Here is an 18,571-nt window from a genome sequence, read left to right on the forward strand (position 1 = left end):
GTGTAAATAAGTATATTTAAATCACTATTTTGATCTTAAAATAAAAATTACTTATAATATGTAAAATATAAATGTTCACAAGCTATTAATTTCTTCTTTTTGAAGATTATTTTCATTTTTAAAGGTAACACAGCACATTTTATAAATCCTCCCACAATTAGTACTCAAATTTTAAATTAAAAGATTTTAATGAATTAACAACAGTAATGAAAATATCCTACCATTTACCAAGACCATATTTAATTTATAATTCATATACCTAAATAATGTGTTTTATGGAAATTCATTCTAATATAGTATGAATATTTATATAAGTAGACTTAATATAGGCCTATGTGCAATCTCTAATTACTATGTTTACTAACTTCATTTTGATTGCTTTCAAAAATTATATAAAATCATATTATGCATAGTAACATTCAATTATTAAAACTCCGCAGAAATTGTCTTGATCATTTATTTTGGTCACAAGTTTACCATAAAATCTACATACAATCAGTCATCCTCCAATGTAATATATATGCTCCTAAAAATGATTCTGCCATGCAAAAAATTGTGCAATAAAAAACACAGAACTCATGGGAAGAATGACACACACAGAAACTTGGTCAGTGACACTGAAAAAAAATAAGGCCATAAAAAATATGGTAGTACAGTTTTACACATAGTAAAAGGTTCATGCATAAATATTACATTGAATATGGCAATTTACCTTCAAACTTATTTGAAATTTGCTTGCGGAAGTAGATATTGGAGGGGTTACAGCCTATGAGTTATTATGAAGTAGTAAAAGGAGGGTTCTCTGTAATTGGAAGGAAAACTGTAAGACCTGAGGTGGATAAACATGGCTCACGGCAAGTGCATAGTTAACTGAGGTAGCTGGTAGATACCTGAGGTGTGTCCATGTTTACATTTTGTGTGTTTCTAAGTACACAACTCATCTGGGTGCATTTTCCTACATTCACCTAGTATTTCATTAGATCAAAATCTCACATAAAGACCCATTTTCACATTATGTCTTAATTGTTCCCAAATATATCCACCCTTTTGGAACAAATTCATATTTTCAAAACAGGTATTGTAATAGAGCTACTGTAGTAAAAAGTATTTTTGTTTCAGTAACTAAAATTTTCATTTCATATTGTTTAACTTTTAAATATTTTTTGTCTACCATTAATTTTTAAGGAAAGAAATATTTTCAAATTGATTTGTTGGTGCAGACATTTCAGAGACTAAATCAATACATCTTATTTCAATAATTAACAACAGAGTATATCTTTCTTAAAAACAGAGTGGGTAGAATCACGCGCTTGGCTTCCTGAGGCACCACTTTCCCCTCCGCGACTAGATCCTGGGTACAGGATGTCACCATCCTTTGCCTGATTTCATCAAACAAACCTTCTGACAGGTCTCCCATCCTCTAGCTTTCTCCTGGCTTCAGTCCATCTTCTCCAGGATGACACAGCTGTGTGGCTGACAGGGTCTTGGTGCTCCAGCCAAGTGTCACACCTGAGCCTCTGAAGTGAGAGAGACGAGTTCAGAACACTGGTCCACCAGAGACCTCCCAGCCCCTCGTAATAACAATCGGAGAGAGCTCTCCCAGAGATCTCCATCTCAATGCTAAAACCCAGCTCCACTCAGCGACCAGCAGGCTACAGTGCTGGACACCCCATGCCAAACAACTAGCAAGACAGGAACACAACCCCAATCATTAGCAGAGAGGCTGCCTAAAATCATAATAAGGTAAAAGACACCCCAAAACACATCATCGGACAAAGTCCTGCCCACCAGAAAGACAAGATCCAGCCTCATCCACCAGAACACAACAACCAGTCTCCTCCACCAGGAAACCTACACAACCCACTGAACCAACCTTACACACTGGGAGCAGACACCAAAAACAATGGGAAATACGAACCTGCAGCCTGTGAACAGGAGACCCCAAACACAATAAGTTAAGCAAAATGAGAAGACAGACAAATACACAGCACATGAAGGAGCAAGGTAAAAATCCACCAGACCAAACAATTGAAGAGGAAACATGCAGTCTTCCCGAAAAAGGATTCAGAGTAATGATAATAAATATTATCCAAAGTCTTCGAAATAGAACGGAGAAAATACAAGAAACGTTTAATAAAGACTTAGAAGGGGGCTTCCCTGGTGGTGCAGTGGTTGAGAATCTGCCTGCCAATGCAGGGGACACGGGTTCGAGCCCTGGTCTGGGAAGATCCCACATGCCACGGAGCAACTGGGCCCGTGAGCCACAATTACTGAGCCTGCGCGTCTGGAGCCTGTGCTCCGCAACAAGAGAGGCCGCGATGGTGAGAGGCCTGCGCACCGCGATGAAGAGTGGTCCCCACTTGCCGCAACTAGAGAAAGCCCTCGCACAGAAACGAAGACTCAACACAGTCATAAATAAATAAATAAAAGAACGTGAATTTCTTAAAAAAAAAAGACTTAGAAGAACTAAAGAGCAAACAAACAGTGATGAACAACAGAATAAATGAAATTAAAAATTCTCTAGAAGGAATCAATAGCAGAATAACTGAGGCAGAAGAACAGATAAGTGACCTGGAAGTTAAAATAGTGTAAATAACTACCGCAGAGCACAATAAAGAAAAAAGAATGAAAAGAATTAAGGACAGTTTCAGAGACCTCTGGGACAACATTAAAGACACCAACATTCGAATTATAGGGGTCCCAGAAGAAGAAGAGAAAAAGAAAGGGACTGAGAAAATATTTGAAGATATTATAGTTGAAAACTTCCCTAATATGGGAAAGGAAATAGTCAATCAAGTCCAGGAAGTGCAGAGAGTCCCATACAGGATAAATCCAAGGGGAAACATGCCAAGACACATATTAATCAAACTATCAGAAGTTAAATACAAAGAAAAAATATTAAAAGCAGCAAGGGAAAAACAACAAATAATATACAAGTGAATCCCCATAAGGTTAACATCTGATCTTTCAGCAGAAACTCTGCAAGACAGAAGTGTGTGGCAGAACATATTTAAAGTGCTGATAGGGAAAAACCTACAAGCAAGATTACTCTAACTAGCAAGAATCTCATTCAGATTTGACGGAGAAATTAAAACCTTTACAGACAAGCAAAAGCTGAGAGAACTCAGCACCACCAAACCAGCTTTACAACAAATTTTAAAGGAACTACTCTAGGCAGGAAACACAAGAGAATGAAAAGACCTACAATAACAAACCCAAAACAATTACGAAAGTGGTAATAGGAACATACATATTGATAATTACCTAAAATGTAAGTGGATTAAATGCTCCAACGAAGAGACATAGACTGGCTGAATGAATACAAAAACAAGACCCATAAATATGCTGTCTACAAGAGACCCAGTTCAGACATAGGGACACGTACAGACTGAAAGTGAGGGGATGGAAGAAGATATTCCATGCAAATGAAAATCAAAAGAAAGCTGAAGTAGCAATTCTCATATCAGACAAAATAGACTTTAAAAATAAAGACTATTACATGAGACCAAGAAGGTCATTACATAATGATCAAGGGATCAATAAAGAAGAAGATATAAAAATTGTAAATATTTATGCACCCAACATAGGAGCACCTCAATACATAAGGCAAATGCTTACAACCATAAAAGGGAAACTTGACAGCAACACAATCATAGTAGGGGTCTTTAACACCCCACATTCAACAATGGTCACATCCAAAATGAGAATAAACAAGGAAACACCAGCTTTAATTGACACATTAAACAAGATGGACTTAAATGATATTTATAGGCCATTCCAACCAAAAACAACAGAATACACTTTCTTCTCAAGTGCTCATGGAACATTCTCCAGGATATATCATATCTTGGGTCACAGATCAAGTACTGGCAAATTTAAGAAAAATGAAATCCTATCAAGTATCATTTGCAGGCACAACACTATGAGACTAGATACCAATTACCGGGAAAAAAACTGCAAAAAATACAAACACATGGAGGCTAAACAATACACTACTAAATAACCAAGAGATCACTGAAGAAATCAAATAGAAAATCAAAAAATACCTAGAAACAAATGACAACGAAAGCACGACGACCCAAAACCTATGGGATGCAGCAAAAGCAGTTCTAAGAGGGAAGTTTAAAGCAGTACAATCCTACCTCAAGAAACAAGAAAAATCTCAAATAAACAACCTAACCTTACACCTAAAGCAATTAGAGAAAGAATAACAATAAAACCCCAAAGTTAGCAGAAGGAAAAAAACCATAAAGATCAGATTAGAAATAAATGAAAAAGAAATCAGGGAAACAATAGCAAAGATCAATAAAACTAAAAGCTGGTTCTTTGAGAAGATGAACAAAATTGATAAACTGTTATCCATACTAATCAGGAAAAAAAGGGAAAGTAACAACTGACGCTGCAGAAATACAAAGGATCATGAGAGATTACTACAAGCAAAAATATGCCAATAAAGTGGACAACCTGGAAAAAATGGACAAACTCGTAGAAAAGCACTTTACGAGGCTGAACCAGGAAGAAATAGAAAATATAAACAGACCAATCAGAAGCACTGAAATTGAAACTGTGATTAAATTCTTTCAACAAACAAAAACCCAGGACTAGATGGCTTCACAGGCAAATTCTATCAAACATTTAGAGAAGAGGTAACACCTATCCTTCTCAAACTCTTCCAAAATATAGCAGAGGGAAGAACACACCCAAACTCATTCTACGAGGCCACCATCACCCTGATACCAAAACCAGACAAAGATGTCACAAAGAAAGAAAACTACAGGCCAATATCACTGATGAACATAGATGCAAAAAAACGCAACAAAATACTAGCAAACAGAATCCAACAGCGCATTAAAAGGATCATACACCATGATCAAGTGGGCTTTATCCCAGGAATGCAAGGATTCTTCAATATAAGCAAATCAATCAATGTGATACACCATATTAACAAATTGAAGGATAAAACTATATGATAATCTCAATAGATGCAGAAAAAGCTTTTGACAAAATTCAACGCCCATTTATGATAAAAACCATCTAGAAAGTAAGCATAGAGGGAACTTACCTCAACGTAATAAAGACCATATATGACAAACCCACAGCCAACATTGTTCTCCATGGTGAAAAACTGAAACCATTTCCACTAAAATCAGGAACAAGACAAGGTTACCCACTCTCACCACTATTATTCAACATAGTTTTGGAAGTTTTAGCCACAGCAATCAGAGAAGAAAAAGAAATAAAAGGAATCCAAACTGGAAAAGAAGAATTAAAACAGTCACTGTTTACAGATGACATGTTACTAAATATAGAGAATCCTAAAGAGGCTACCAGAAAACTACTAGAGCAAATCAATGAATTTGGTAAACTAGAAGGATACAAAATTAGTGCACAGAAATCTCTTGCATTCCTATACACTAATGATGAAAAATCTGAAAAAGAAATTATGGAATCACTCCCACTTACCATTGCAACAAAAAGAATAAAATACCTAGGAATAAACCTACCTAAGGAGACAAAAGACCTGTATGCAGAAAATTATAAGACACTGATGAAAGAAATTAAAGATGATACAAACAGATGGAGAGATATACCATGTTCTTGAATTGGATGAATCAATATTGTGAAAATGACTCTACCACCCAAAGCAATCTACAGATTCAATGCAATCCCTATCAAACTACCAATAGCATTTTTCACAGAACTAGAACAAAAAATTTCATAATTTGTATGGAAACACAAAAGACCCCAAACAGCCAAATAAATCTTGAGAAAGAAAAACGGAACTGGAAGAATCAGGCTCCCTGACTTCATACTATACTCCAAATCTTAATCAAGACAGTATGGTACTGGCACAAAAACAGAAATATAGATCAATGTAACAGGACAGAAAGCCCAGAGATAAACCCATGCACATATGGTCACCTTATTTTTGATAAAGGAGGCAAGAATATACAATGGAGAAAAGACAGCCTCTTCAGTAAGTGGTCCTGGGAAAACTAGACAGCTACATATAAAAGAATGAAATTAGAACATTCCCTAACACCATACACAAAAATAAACTCAAAATGGATTAAAGACCTAAATGTAAGGCCAGACACTATAAAACTCTTAAAGGAAAACATAGGCAGAATACTCTATGACATAAATCACAGCGAGATCCTTTTTGACCCACCTCCTAGACAAAGGGAAATAAAAACAAAAATAAATAAATGGGACCTAATGAAACTTAAAAGCTTTTGCACAACAAAGGAAACCATAAACGAAAAGGCAGCCCTCATAATGGGAAAAAATATTTGCAAATGAAGCAACTGATGAAGGATTAATCTCCCAAATATAGAAGCAGCTCATGCAGCTTGATATCAAAAAAACAAACAACCCAATCCAATAGTGGGCAGAAGGCCTAAATAGACATTTCTCCAAAGAAGATATACAGATTGCCAACAAACACATGAAAGGATGCTCAGCATCACTAATCACTAGAGAAATGCAAATCAGAACTACAATGAGGTATCACCCCACACCGAGAGGTGTGAGAATGGCCACGGAGTATGGCCATCATCAAAAAATCTACAAACAATAAATGCTGGAGAGGGTGTGGAGAAAAGGGAACCCTCTTGTACTGTTGATGGGAATGTAAATTGATACAGCCACTACAGAGAACAGTATGGAGGTTCCTTTAAAAACTAAAAATAGAACTACCATATGATCCAGCAATCCCACTACTAGACATATACCCTGAGAAAACCGTAATTCAAAAAGAGTCATGTACGACAATATTCATTGCAACACTATTTACAATAGCCAGGACATGGAAGCCACCTAAGTATCCATCAACAGATGAATGGATAAAGAAGATGTGGCACATATATACAATGGAATATTACTCAGCCATAAAAAGAAATGAAATGGAGGTATTTGTAATGAGGTGGATGGAGTTAGAGTCTGTCATACAGAGTGAAGTAAGTCAGAAAGAGAAAAACAAATACAGTATGCTAACACATATATACGGAATCTAAGGGAAAAAAAAAAAAAAAAAAGGCCATGAAGAACCTAGTGGCAAGACGGGAATAAAGACATAGACCTACTAGAGAATGGACTTGAGGATATGGGGAGGGGGTGGGGTGAGATGTGACAGGGTAAGAGAGTGTCATGGACATATATACACTACCAAATGTAAAATAGATAGCTAGTGGGAAGCAGCCGCATAGCACAGGAAGATCAGCTCGGTGCTTTGTGACCACCTAGAGGGGTGGGATGGGGAGGGTGGGAGGGAGGGAGATGCAAGAGGGAAGAGAAATGGGAACATATTGTATATGTATAACTGATTCACTTTGTTATAAAGCAGAAGCTAACACACCATTGTAAGGCAATTATACTTCAATAAAGATGTTTAAAAAAAAAAAAAAAGATGGGGCACATATATACAATGGAATATTAGCCATAAAAGGAAATGAAATTGAGGTATTTGTAGTGGATGGATCTAGAGTCAGTCTTACAGAGTGAATTATGTCAGAAAGAGAAAAACAAATACGGTATGCTAACACATATATATGGAATCTAAAAAAAAAAAAGTTTCTGAAGAACCTAGGGGCAGGACAGGAATAAAGACTCAGACATAGAGAAAGGACTTGAGGACATGGTGGTGGGGAAGGGTGAGCTGGGACGAAGTGAGAGAGTGGCATTGACATATACACAGTACCAAATGTAAAATAGGTAGCTAGTGGGAAATAGCTGCATAGCACTGGGAGATCAGCTCGGTGCTTTGTGATCAACTAGAGGGGTGGGATAGGGAGGGTTGGAGGGAGATGCAAGAGGGAGGAGATATGGGGATACATGTCTACTTTGTGGTACAGCAGAAACTAACACACCATTGCAAAGCAATTAAACTCCAATAAAGATGTTAAAAAAAAACAGCAAATATTTCAAATACATTTATAATTACTAATATTGTAGAAATAAATACAAGAGAGCTAGAAATGTTTTGCTTTTCTCAAGTTAAAAAAATATACAGATATCTTTTATTTATTCACCACTACATTTCTACATTATTTTCAAGAAACTCTTTTATAAGAAATTTCAGGGAATATATGCTGGAATTTTTCTTTTTTTTCTTGTCAATGGACATTAATCAAATGTATTAATGCTGTGTTGCATATAATTAATTTAGTGACTAAATGAGTAGGCTATTCAATAGATTTAATGAGATAGGAATACAAGTTGTTTTAGTCTATAAAATCATATCTAAAATTTTATTATAAAAGCTGAGTCATCTAAAAAACTCTGTCTAATGATAGTTACAGCAATTCAGAAAAGTAACATTCCTTTCAGTTAGTGAGTCCATATGTCCATTTCTTTTTATATTGAACCCAGTCACTGAAGTCTTTGCTGTAAGTAGTTAATGAACCTTTAGTCAGTTATTACCTAAGGAAAAAAAAAAATTCTCAGTATTGTAAGAGATATAAAAGGGATAATTAAGCTCAAGTTCTGGATAAAAATAATATATTGTTTCCATGATCAAACTTTCTTCCTCTTTTGAACTGTATGGCACTTTGCAACTTCTAGTAGACCCAAGTTGAAGTAACTTCTTAGCTCACAACAATTATATTCCCAGTATCAACAATGGCCACAGATCCATGATTCTCAGACTCCCCTGATGCCATACCACCTTCTCCTACAGGGCCCAGGCTGAGCCAATCTTTGTAGCATGCCCAGGGCAGTTTAGTCAGATTCATTCTTTATAGTTTTAGTCGTGAGGCTAAGGAATAAAAAGAATGCCCTCACTGCCTCCCACACTTTGGTTACAGGTGAGTTTTCCTGCTCTTAACGGAGAAAAAATAAACACATCTACAACAGGAGAGAATGACGTTGCACCCATATGGAAGCAGACCTGAAAAAGAGAGCGCTGGTCATAGTGGAGCCCTGTTCCCGATCACAGTGCCCAGGACTCTCGAGCTGCCCTGCCTCCGAGAAAGTTTACATGGAGCCCCTGGTATCTCCAGTATCTTCCAAAGGAGTCTTCTTTTAGCTTAAAGGTAGAGTTTAGTTAGAGGAGTTTATAAGTGAAAGAGCCCTGACTATAGATGCTGCTCTATCAAACCAGTTGCTTTTATTTTAATTTTAATACAGATGGTGTAATTACATAGTAGGTCTAATGATTCTAGAAGTGTAGTGAATAAGCATCAGATTATGACATAAAATCAAAGCATCATCCTACAGGTTACTTATAAATTGCAAAAGAAAATTGTAAGTTTATAATATTTTAACCACAAATGTAATCCAACATCAATGATGATGCTTTGGTAATTCCCTGGCAGTCCAGTGGTTAGGACTCGGGGCTTTCACTGCCCTGGGACCTGTTAGATCCCTGGTCAGGGAACTAAGATCCTGCAAACCACGTGACATAGCCAAAAAAATAATTATGACACTTCATTTCCAATGAAGTTAATATTTAGATATCTAAATGGCTGTGTCCTGAGCACTTTTAACAATACAATTGATTTGGCGTTCGCTTTTTATGCTGCATACTTAGAAAAATCTAGCCAGATCAAAGTGATGTTTAGAAAATGAAATATACTAAGAATCATCTTGATAGGTTAGGTCTAAAGAAAAAAAATCAATATAATGATGTCCACAAAATGTCCTTGCCCCTGAAACATGAGCAAAATATATGTTTGTGTACAGATGAGTCTGAGCAAAATGACAGAAAAAGAAAACCTTACAAAATGGACTACAGACTGTGCATCTGGAGAAAATATTATTTGCAGAAGACATTAAAACTGAAAAGGGATAAAAATCTTGTTTCCCAAAAAGAGCAAGTTAACTATTCTTCCCTGTACTGAAACTCATAAAAATGTTCCTTATATTACTATAAAAATTCACACTGTAAGTGAAATATATTTCTTTTAATATATAAAATAGCTTTAATACATAATACTCTAAGACAAAACTGGAAATTCCCATCTTCATGCAATTATATATTAAGTAATTTATGAAAGTCCTCTTTTACAAGAAAAATAATAAAAGCAGGAATCTCAAGTTGTAATTTAAAATGAAAGTTTTAGAAGAGTACATATCAGGGGAAGATTGTAATTCAATGCACACTCTATCAAAATGTAAGCACTAATTCATTAAATCTTTGTATTCATTCATTAGTAAATAGTCAATGAATACCTCTCTCCTACCAGGCACTGTGCTGGCATCAGATACAACTGAGGGAAGAAATAAATAACAACATCTAATTGAACTTAGAGAAAAAATAAAAAGACATAAATCACAATATTTCTAGTTGTAAAAAAATGGTTCACAGAAAACAAAACCAAAAAAAAAAACCTGGCCACAGAAAATAAACAGAGACGACCCACTTAGAAAGAATAGAATAGAGAAGGCTTCACTGAGGCAGTGCCATTTGAGCAGAAACCTGAATTATGAGAAGGACTTAGTAAAGAGAACATGGAGAAAAGACTTTGATGAGCATGTGCAAGTAAGAGCATCTGCACAATTCTTGAAATTGGATAAAGCTTGAAATATTTGAAAATTAAGAGCAGTTTTGCCTCACCATAATGAGCTAGTGATTCAAGAAAATTAAAACATACAAATAGATCAAATTATGCATAGCCTTGTAGACTGAGATGGAGAGTTTGATTGTATTTGAAGTGACATAGGGATCCATTGAATAATTGAAAAATAGAAATGACATGGCCAAATTTCCACTGCAGTTGGATCTGCTAGAAGGAGAATGAACAAGGGTTGGGAAAGGTAGAGGCAGAGAGAATATTTCTGGAGTTGATTTTCCTGACAACAGTTACTAACCTTCCCCAAGTTTTCTCATTTCAGTAAGGATGGTGTCATTCCCAATCACCAAAGCCAGGAATCCTAGAATCATCATTTTCTCCCTCTTGTGAATTAAGCTGATGGTAACAGAGATAGAGAAAAGTAGGCATGTTGTATAGTATGTAGGAGATTAAATCAATAGACCTCAAATGGATAAGACATCAGCCCACAAGAAAGTGAAGAATCAAAAATGGACTCTAAATGTCTGGCTTGAGTAAGTGAGCAGGTAATGACATCATCCCTGGGACAGGGTAGATTATTACTAACGCAAGCTTTAAAATATAATAGCCACACAAAACTGAGAATAACTAGAATATATTTTAAAAACATAATAATGACATCTGGTTAATAGGCAGCTTGCTCTTTGAAATATTTGTTAGTAAAGAGAATCTCTAGATATTCAGTATGTGTGGTCTTCAGTAGACCATATGATATTCACCTCAAATATGCCCATTTAGATTCAGAATGTGCCCGGAAAAAGAATGAAAAGAAGAGAAATGAAAGGCAAGGCAGGACAAAGAAAGAAAGAAAAAAAAACAGAACAGAAAACAATGTTTAAAAAGGAAAGGAAAGACAAAATAAGACATGATAAGGCAAAAATTGGAAGCAAAAGAGAAATAGAAACAGCAATAACAGTACATGTGATCATTTTAAAGTAATTTTAAATCTCAAAAATTATTTATCCTTGACTTGATTCTTTTAATCAAGGAAACTCTGGCAATCTATTAGTGTGAAAATGATGGCTAAGTTATAAAATAAAAAAGCTATTGGACTACAATGTACACCATAGGGAATATAGTCAATAATATTGTAATAACTTTGTATGGTGACGGATGGTAACTAGACTTATCATGGTCATAATGTATAAAAATATTGAATCATTATGTTATACTCTCAAAACTAATATAATACTGCAAATCAATAATAATTCAATAATTAAGAATATACAAAATAAAATATTCTAAATTATACAAAATAATTGCTAAGATTTAAAATGAATTTTAAATACACTGCAATTTTGAAAAGACCAAACTGCTGAAGATATATTCAAATTTGGCCAATGGTTTTTCTTTTTCATTTTCCCCTCACATCCTGTGACTGTACTATTTCTTTAAAAAGAACTAACTGCTTTTTCTGCCAATGGCATGTCAAGAAGAGCTGTGAACTTCTAGGCACAATAATTATTATACCAGTGTTGCCACTACCTTAATTCATATTTTTTCCCAACTACTCAAGGGTGTTAAAGATTCCTATGTGCTGTGCTACAGAGTCACATTAGTTTTGTCTGGTATTATATATGTATTTATTCATGCACTGACTGAATTTCCAAATAGAATGTATTTGCCCAGAGTTTTAGCCTTTTGATCCTCAACACCTAAAAGTAATCAATACCTATTTGTTGGATGTATTATATACTATATAAATACTATGATAAAATATTATAAAAGAACTTTTAAAAGTTAAAAAAAAGTAGAGGTGTCACAATGGAAACAAAATTTCACTTCCTTTTTTTTTCTCTGATTTTAAGTGGGTCTCACAAGTCAAAGGTGACATAACGCACAATAGCTTATAAGGATATGTAGATCTCAATTATGGAGTTACACGGGAAAATCACCTATACTTATAAGTTAGATATAATAGTTAATTCACTTAATTCTAGATGTTTGCTAAAAAGAGGCTGTCAGAAGTGGTATAGGACAGTAAAACCTCCAATCTAGTAAGAAAGGACTGTCTTTGGGGGAAACATTTTCATTGGCCTAAATTTTGTAATGATTCAAATTTATATTTCACCAGATGAGCTTTTCCATTAGAACTTGCTTGTAAGACATGAGTTCCATTTGCATTTTCTCCTATGGGTTTTCCAGCAAGTATTTAAAATCCTTTAGCTATGTTACAACAAGCATTATAATGAATAATAATTTCACCCCTTAAGTTGATATACAACAAAACTCACGATAATATTTTCAAGCTATCCTGAAGAAAATATAAATATTACCTTTGCATTTATGTGTTATCCCAAAGGTACATATGATGACTTTGATATTTTACATATATTGACTGTAAAGATTTGCTGAATGCTCTAAAACTATAGAGAAGAACAGCAACTTATATATTTTAGGTGTTGAAGTTAACATTCTTTCTCTGCAGCCTTTGCTATCCATCAGATTCTCTTACTTTTACATTAGTACGGACTCTGAGCACAAGAGATACCAGTCATGAGCCTTTAGTAATGTATATATAATTGACTATCACAAAATAATTGGATAGCCTGCTATTTTTTTCATAAGTAGCAAAAGGTGGAATGTTTATATGCCTGCCCATGATTTTTATACAGGTTATAAATATGTCTAACACTATGCCTGCATTTTGCAAATTAAGTCCATAGATATAAAACATTTGTATAAATTATAGTCAAGTTGTCTGAAATAAAAATACAGGTATTTTGCACTTTAGGACATATAATTCTAAAGATATATATCTCCATCATGTCAAATTTTGAGCAAACTGCAACAAGGAGATATTCCAATATGATTAAGAAATATTTAAGATAAAGGTAATTAGAAATAAGTAAAGAATGCATCACAGTATTACAAACCAAAGAGTTTACCTTTTTTATAACTTGTCAAAATAATTGAATTTTGAAAAGTCCCAGAAAAGTTGAGAAATTGATGCCTTTCTAGACAATACAGTGCTATGGAAATTTAGAAATTTAGGACTGAAATATACCTTAAACATACTTTCTTTTTTTTTTTTTTTTTTTGACCCTGAATGTTTTTTCACTTTATTTTTTATTTTTTAACATCTTTATTTGGAGTATAATTGCTTTACAATGGTGTGTTAGTTTCTGCTTTATAACAAAGTGAATCAGTTATACATATACATATGTTCCCATATCTCTTCCCTCTTGCATCTCCCTCCCTCCCACCCTCCCTATCCCACCCCTCTAGGTGGTCACAAAGCACCGAGCTGATCTCCCTGTGCTATGCAGCTGCTTCTCACTAGCTATCTATTTTACGTTTGGTAGTGCATATATGTCCATGCCACTCTCTCACTTTGTCACAGCTTACCCTTCCCCCTCCCCATATCCTCAAGTCCATTCTCTAGTAGGTCTGTGTCTTTATTTCCGTCTTACCACTAGGTTCTTCATGACCTTTCTTTTTTTTTCCTTAGATTCCATATATATGTGTTAGCATACTGTATTTGTTTTTCTCTTTCTGACTTACTTCACTCTGTGTGACAGACTCTAACTCCATCCACCTCACTACAAATAACTCAATCTCGTTTCTTTTTATGGCTGAGTAATATTCCATTGTATATATGTGCCACATCTTCTTTATCCATTCATCCAATGATGGACACTTAGGTTGCCTCCATGACAAAATAGACTTTAAAATAAAGACTATTAAAAGAGACAAACCGGACACTACATTATGATCAAGGGATCAATCCAAGAAGGAGATATAACAATTGTAAATATTTTTGCACCCAACATAGGAGCACTGTAATACATAAGGCAAATGCTGAAAAAAAAAAAAAAGGGAGAAGACTCAAATCAACAGAATTAGACATGAAAAAGGAAAAGTAATAATCGACCCTGCAGAAATACAAAGAATCATAAGGGATTACTACAAGCAACTATATGCCAATAAATTGGACAACCTGGAAGAAATGGACAAAATCTTAGGAAAGCACAACCTTCCGAGACTGAACCAGGAAGAAATAGAAAATATAAACAGACCAATTACAAGCAGTGAAATTGAAACTGTGATTAAAAATCTTTCAATAAACAAAAGCTCAGGACCAAATAGCTTCACAGGAGAATTCTATCAAACATTTAGAGAAGAGCTAACACCTACCCTTCCCAAACTCTTCACAAAATAACAGAGGGAGGAACACTCTCAAACGCATTCTACAAGGCCACCATCACCCTGATACCAAAACCAGACCAAGATGTCACAGAAAAGCTACAGACCAATATCACTGATGAATATAGATGCAAAATTCCTCAACAAAATATTAGCAAACAGAATCCAACAGCACATTAAAAGGATCATACGTGATGATCATGTGGGGTTTATCCCAGGAATGCAAGGATTCTTCAATATAAGCAAATCAATCAATGTGATACACCATATTAACAAACTGAAGCATAAAAACCATATGATCATCTCAATAGATGCAGAAAAAGCTTTTGGCAAAATTCAACACCAATTTATGATAAAAACTCTCAAGAAAGTAGGCATAGCGGGAACTTACCTCAACATAATAAAGGCCATATATGACAAACCCACAGTGAACATCGTTCTCAATGGTGAAAAACTGAAACCATTTCCTCTAAAATCAGGAAAAAGACAAGGATGCCCACTTTCACCACTATTATTCAACATAGTTTTGGAAGTTTTAGCCACAGCAATCAGAGAAGAAAAATATATAAAAGGAATCCAAATCAGAAAAGAAGAAATAAAGCTGTCACTGTTTACAGATGACATGATACTCTACAGAGAATCCTAAAGATGCTACCTGAAAACTACTAGAGCCAATCAATGAATTTGGTAAAGTAGCAGGATACAGGATTAATGCACAGAAATCTCTTGCATTCCTATACACTAATGATGAAAAATCTGAAAGAGAAATTATAGAATCACTCTCACTTACCATTGCAACAAAAAATAATAAAATACCTAGGAATAAACCTGCCTAAGGAGACAAAAGACCTGTATGCAGAAAACTATAAGACACTGAGGAAAGAAATTAAAGATGATACAAACGGATGGAGAGATATACCATGTTCTTAGATTGGAAGAATCAGCATTGTGAAAATGACTATACTACCCAAAGCAACCTACAGATTGAATGCAATCCCTATCAAACTACCAGTGGCATTTTTCACAGAACTAGAACAAAAAAGAGCACAATTTGTACGGAAACACAGAAGATCCCGAAATGCCAAAGCAATCTTGAGAAAGAAAAACAGAGCTGGAGGAATCAGGCTCCCTGACTTCAGACTCTACCTCAAAGCTACAGTAATCAAGACAGTATGGTACTGGCACAAAAACAGACATATAGATCAACGGAACAGGATAGAAAACCCAGAGATAAACCCATGCACATATGGTCACCTTATCTTTGATAAAGGAGGCAAGAATATACACTGGAGAAAAGACAGTCTCTTCAATAAGTGGTGCTGGGAAAACTGGACAGCTACATGTAAAAGAATGAAATTAGACCACTTCCTAACACCATACACAAAAATAAACTAAAAATGGATTAAAGACCTAAATGTAGGCCAGACACTATCAAACTCTTAGAGGAAAACATAGGAAGAACATTCTTTGACATAAATCACAGTAAGATCCTTTTTGGCCCACCTCTTAGAGAAATGGAAATAAAAACAAAAATAAACAAATGGGACCTAATGAAACTTAAAAGCTTTTGCACAGCCAAGGAAACCATAAACAAGATGAAAAGACAACCCTCAGAATGTGAGAAAATATTTGCAAATGAAGCAACTAACAAAGGATTAATCTCCAAAATTTATAAGCAGCTCATGCAGCTCAAAATCCAAAAACAAACAACCCAATCCAAAAATGGGCAGAAGATCTAAACAGACATTTCTCCATAGAAGATATACAGATTGCCAACAAACACATGAAAAGATGCTCAACATCACTAATCATTAGAGAAGTGCAAATCAAAACTACAATGACGTATCACCCCACACCAGTCAGAATGGCCATCATCAAAAAATGTACAAATAATAAATGCTACAGAGGGTGTAGAGAAAAGGGAACCCTCTTGCACTGTTGATGGGAATGTAAATTGATACAGCCACTATGGAGAACAGTATGGAGGTTCCTTAAAAAACTAAAAATAGAACTACCATATGACACAGCAATTCCACTCCTGGGCATATACCCTGAGAAAACCATAATTCAAAATGTGTCATGTACCATATTGTTCATTGCAGCACTATTTACAATAACCAGGACATGGAAGCAACCTAAGTGTCCATCAGCAGATGAATGCATAAAGAAGATGTGGCACATATATACAATGGAATAAAATTCAGCCATAAAAAGAAACACAATTTAGTTATTTGTAGTGAGGTAGATGGACCTAGAGTCTGTCATACAGGGTGAAGTAAGTCAGAAAGAGAAAACAAATACCATATGCTAACACATAAATGTGGAATCTAAAAAAAAAAAGTTTCTGGTGAACCTAGGGGCAGGACAGGAATAAAGACGCATACATAGAGAATGGACTTGAGGACACAGGGACAGGGAAGGGTAAGCTGGGATGAAGTGATAGAGTAGAATTGACATTTATACACTACCAAATGTAAAATAGATAAGTAGTGGGAAGCAACTACATAGCACAGGGAGATCAGCTTGGTGCTTTGTGACCACCTAGAGGGGTGGGATAAGAGGGTGGGAGGGAGGGAGATGCAAGAGGGAAGAGATATGGGAACATATGTATATGTATAACTGATTCACTTTGTTATAAAGCAGAAACTAACACACCATTGTAAAGCAATTATACTCCAATAAAGATGTTTAAATAAAATAAAAAAGAATGTTATGGGGGCTTCCATGGTGGCGCAGTGGTTGAGAATCTGCCTGCCAATGCAGGGGAAACGGGTTCGAGCCCCGGTCTGGGAAGATCCCACATGCCGCGGAGCAACTGGGCCCGTGAGCCACAACTACTGAGCCTGCACGTCTGGAGCCTGTGCTCCGCAACAAGAGAGGCCGTGACAGTGAGAGGCCCGCGCACCGTGATGAAGAGTGGCCCCCGCTCGCCGCAACTAGAGAAAGCCCTCGCACAGAAACGAAGACCCAACACAGCCAAAAAATAAAATAGGAATCCTGACAGGCAAATTGTTGCATAAAAAATAAAAATTTGCTACAAATGAACTTTAGAGTTTAGCAGCAGTCAAATAAACAGACCATACAATTATTATTAAAGCCATACACATTTTTATAAGAGATTGTTCTTTGACATCCTCATTTTATCTCTCTAGGCATTTTATCAAAAACGAATGATAGATGAATACAAACACTTAATTTCAAGCAGAATTAAGATTAAATTTTAGCCACCGAGGGTCTGGATGGGAATCAGGGCATCAAGGGATACTTATGGTTCAATCCCCAAAGTTACTGCACCTCAAATTTCAGCAAACTTTCTGCTAATTTCTGATGGTTAGATGTTTAAACCTTGTGCCTTCTGTAAGCCAAGGTCAGGTTACGTAAACTTACATAGACCCAAAGAGGTTGTAAAAATTTATAATAAATTTTGGAAAAAAATTTAGATGTGATATGGCATGAATCTTCTCATAAAGCAACAGATCAGACCCTTGAATGTTGAAAATACTCTTGCATTCTACCTCCAGATCCCTTTCAAAACTATAAAAAGATCACAGGCCTGGGGATCTGGGCTCCTAGGAACTAGTAGCTTCTATAATGCACATGGTTGCTGTGACCATGAAAGATGGACAAGACTCTGAGTGGGCAAGGATGCTGAATCCAGTCAGATCTGTGACTTATTTGGAATATGACCTTTCGGCACCCTAAATGCTGATCTGGATGAATATCAACAAAAACTAAGCTTAATGTGTTTGATATCTCATTCTTTTCTAACTTTAAATTTGAGTATCGTTTTGTGATGTGGCCAAGCTCAGGATTCCGACAAGCCTGTTCACCACTGTGGTCTCTACAGTGATCCCCTCCTATTCTATCGTCTATAT

At 35.6% G+C, this 18,571-nt stretch overlaps 1 long non-coding RNA gene across 2 annotated transcripts in view; it reads left to right on the forward strand.

The window, feature by feature from the left end:
- LOC309621723 overlaps nt 1-17,643 on the forward strand; it is a 281,097-nt gene extending 263,454 nt beyond the window's left edge. The window contains exon 6 of one of the 2 annotated variants that reach the window (XR_014240214.1): nt 17,460-17,643. This is a non-coding gene — a long non-coding RNA (uncharacterized lncRNA). Of the gene's footprint in view, nt 1-8,804; nt 11,838-17,459 lie in introns of those variants that run through there. The other variant, XR_014240215.1, reaches the window with a different exon arrangement.
- The last annotated feature ends 928 nt before the right edge of the window (nt 17,644-18,571 follow it).

This window comes from Balaenoptera borealis (genome assembly GCF_965194805.1).
Source record: "Balaenoptera borealis genome assembly, contig: HAP1_SCAFFOLD_942, whole genome shotgun sequence".
NCBI classification, from domain to species: domain Eukaryota; kingdom Metazoa; phylum Chordata; class Mammalia; order Artiodactyla; family Balaenopteridae; genus Balaenoptera; species Balaenoptera borealis.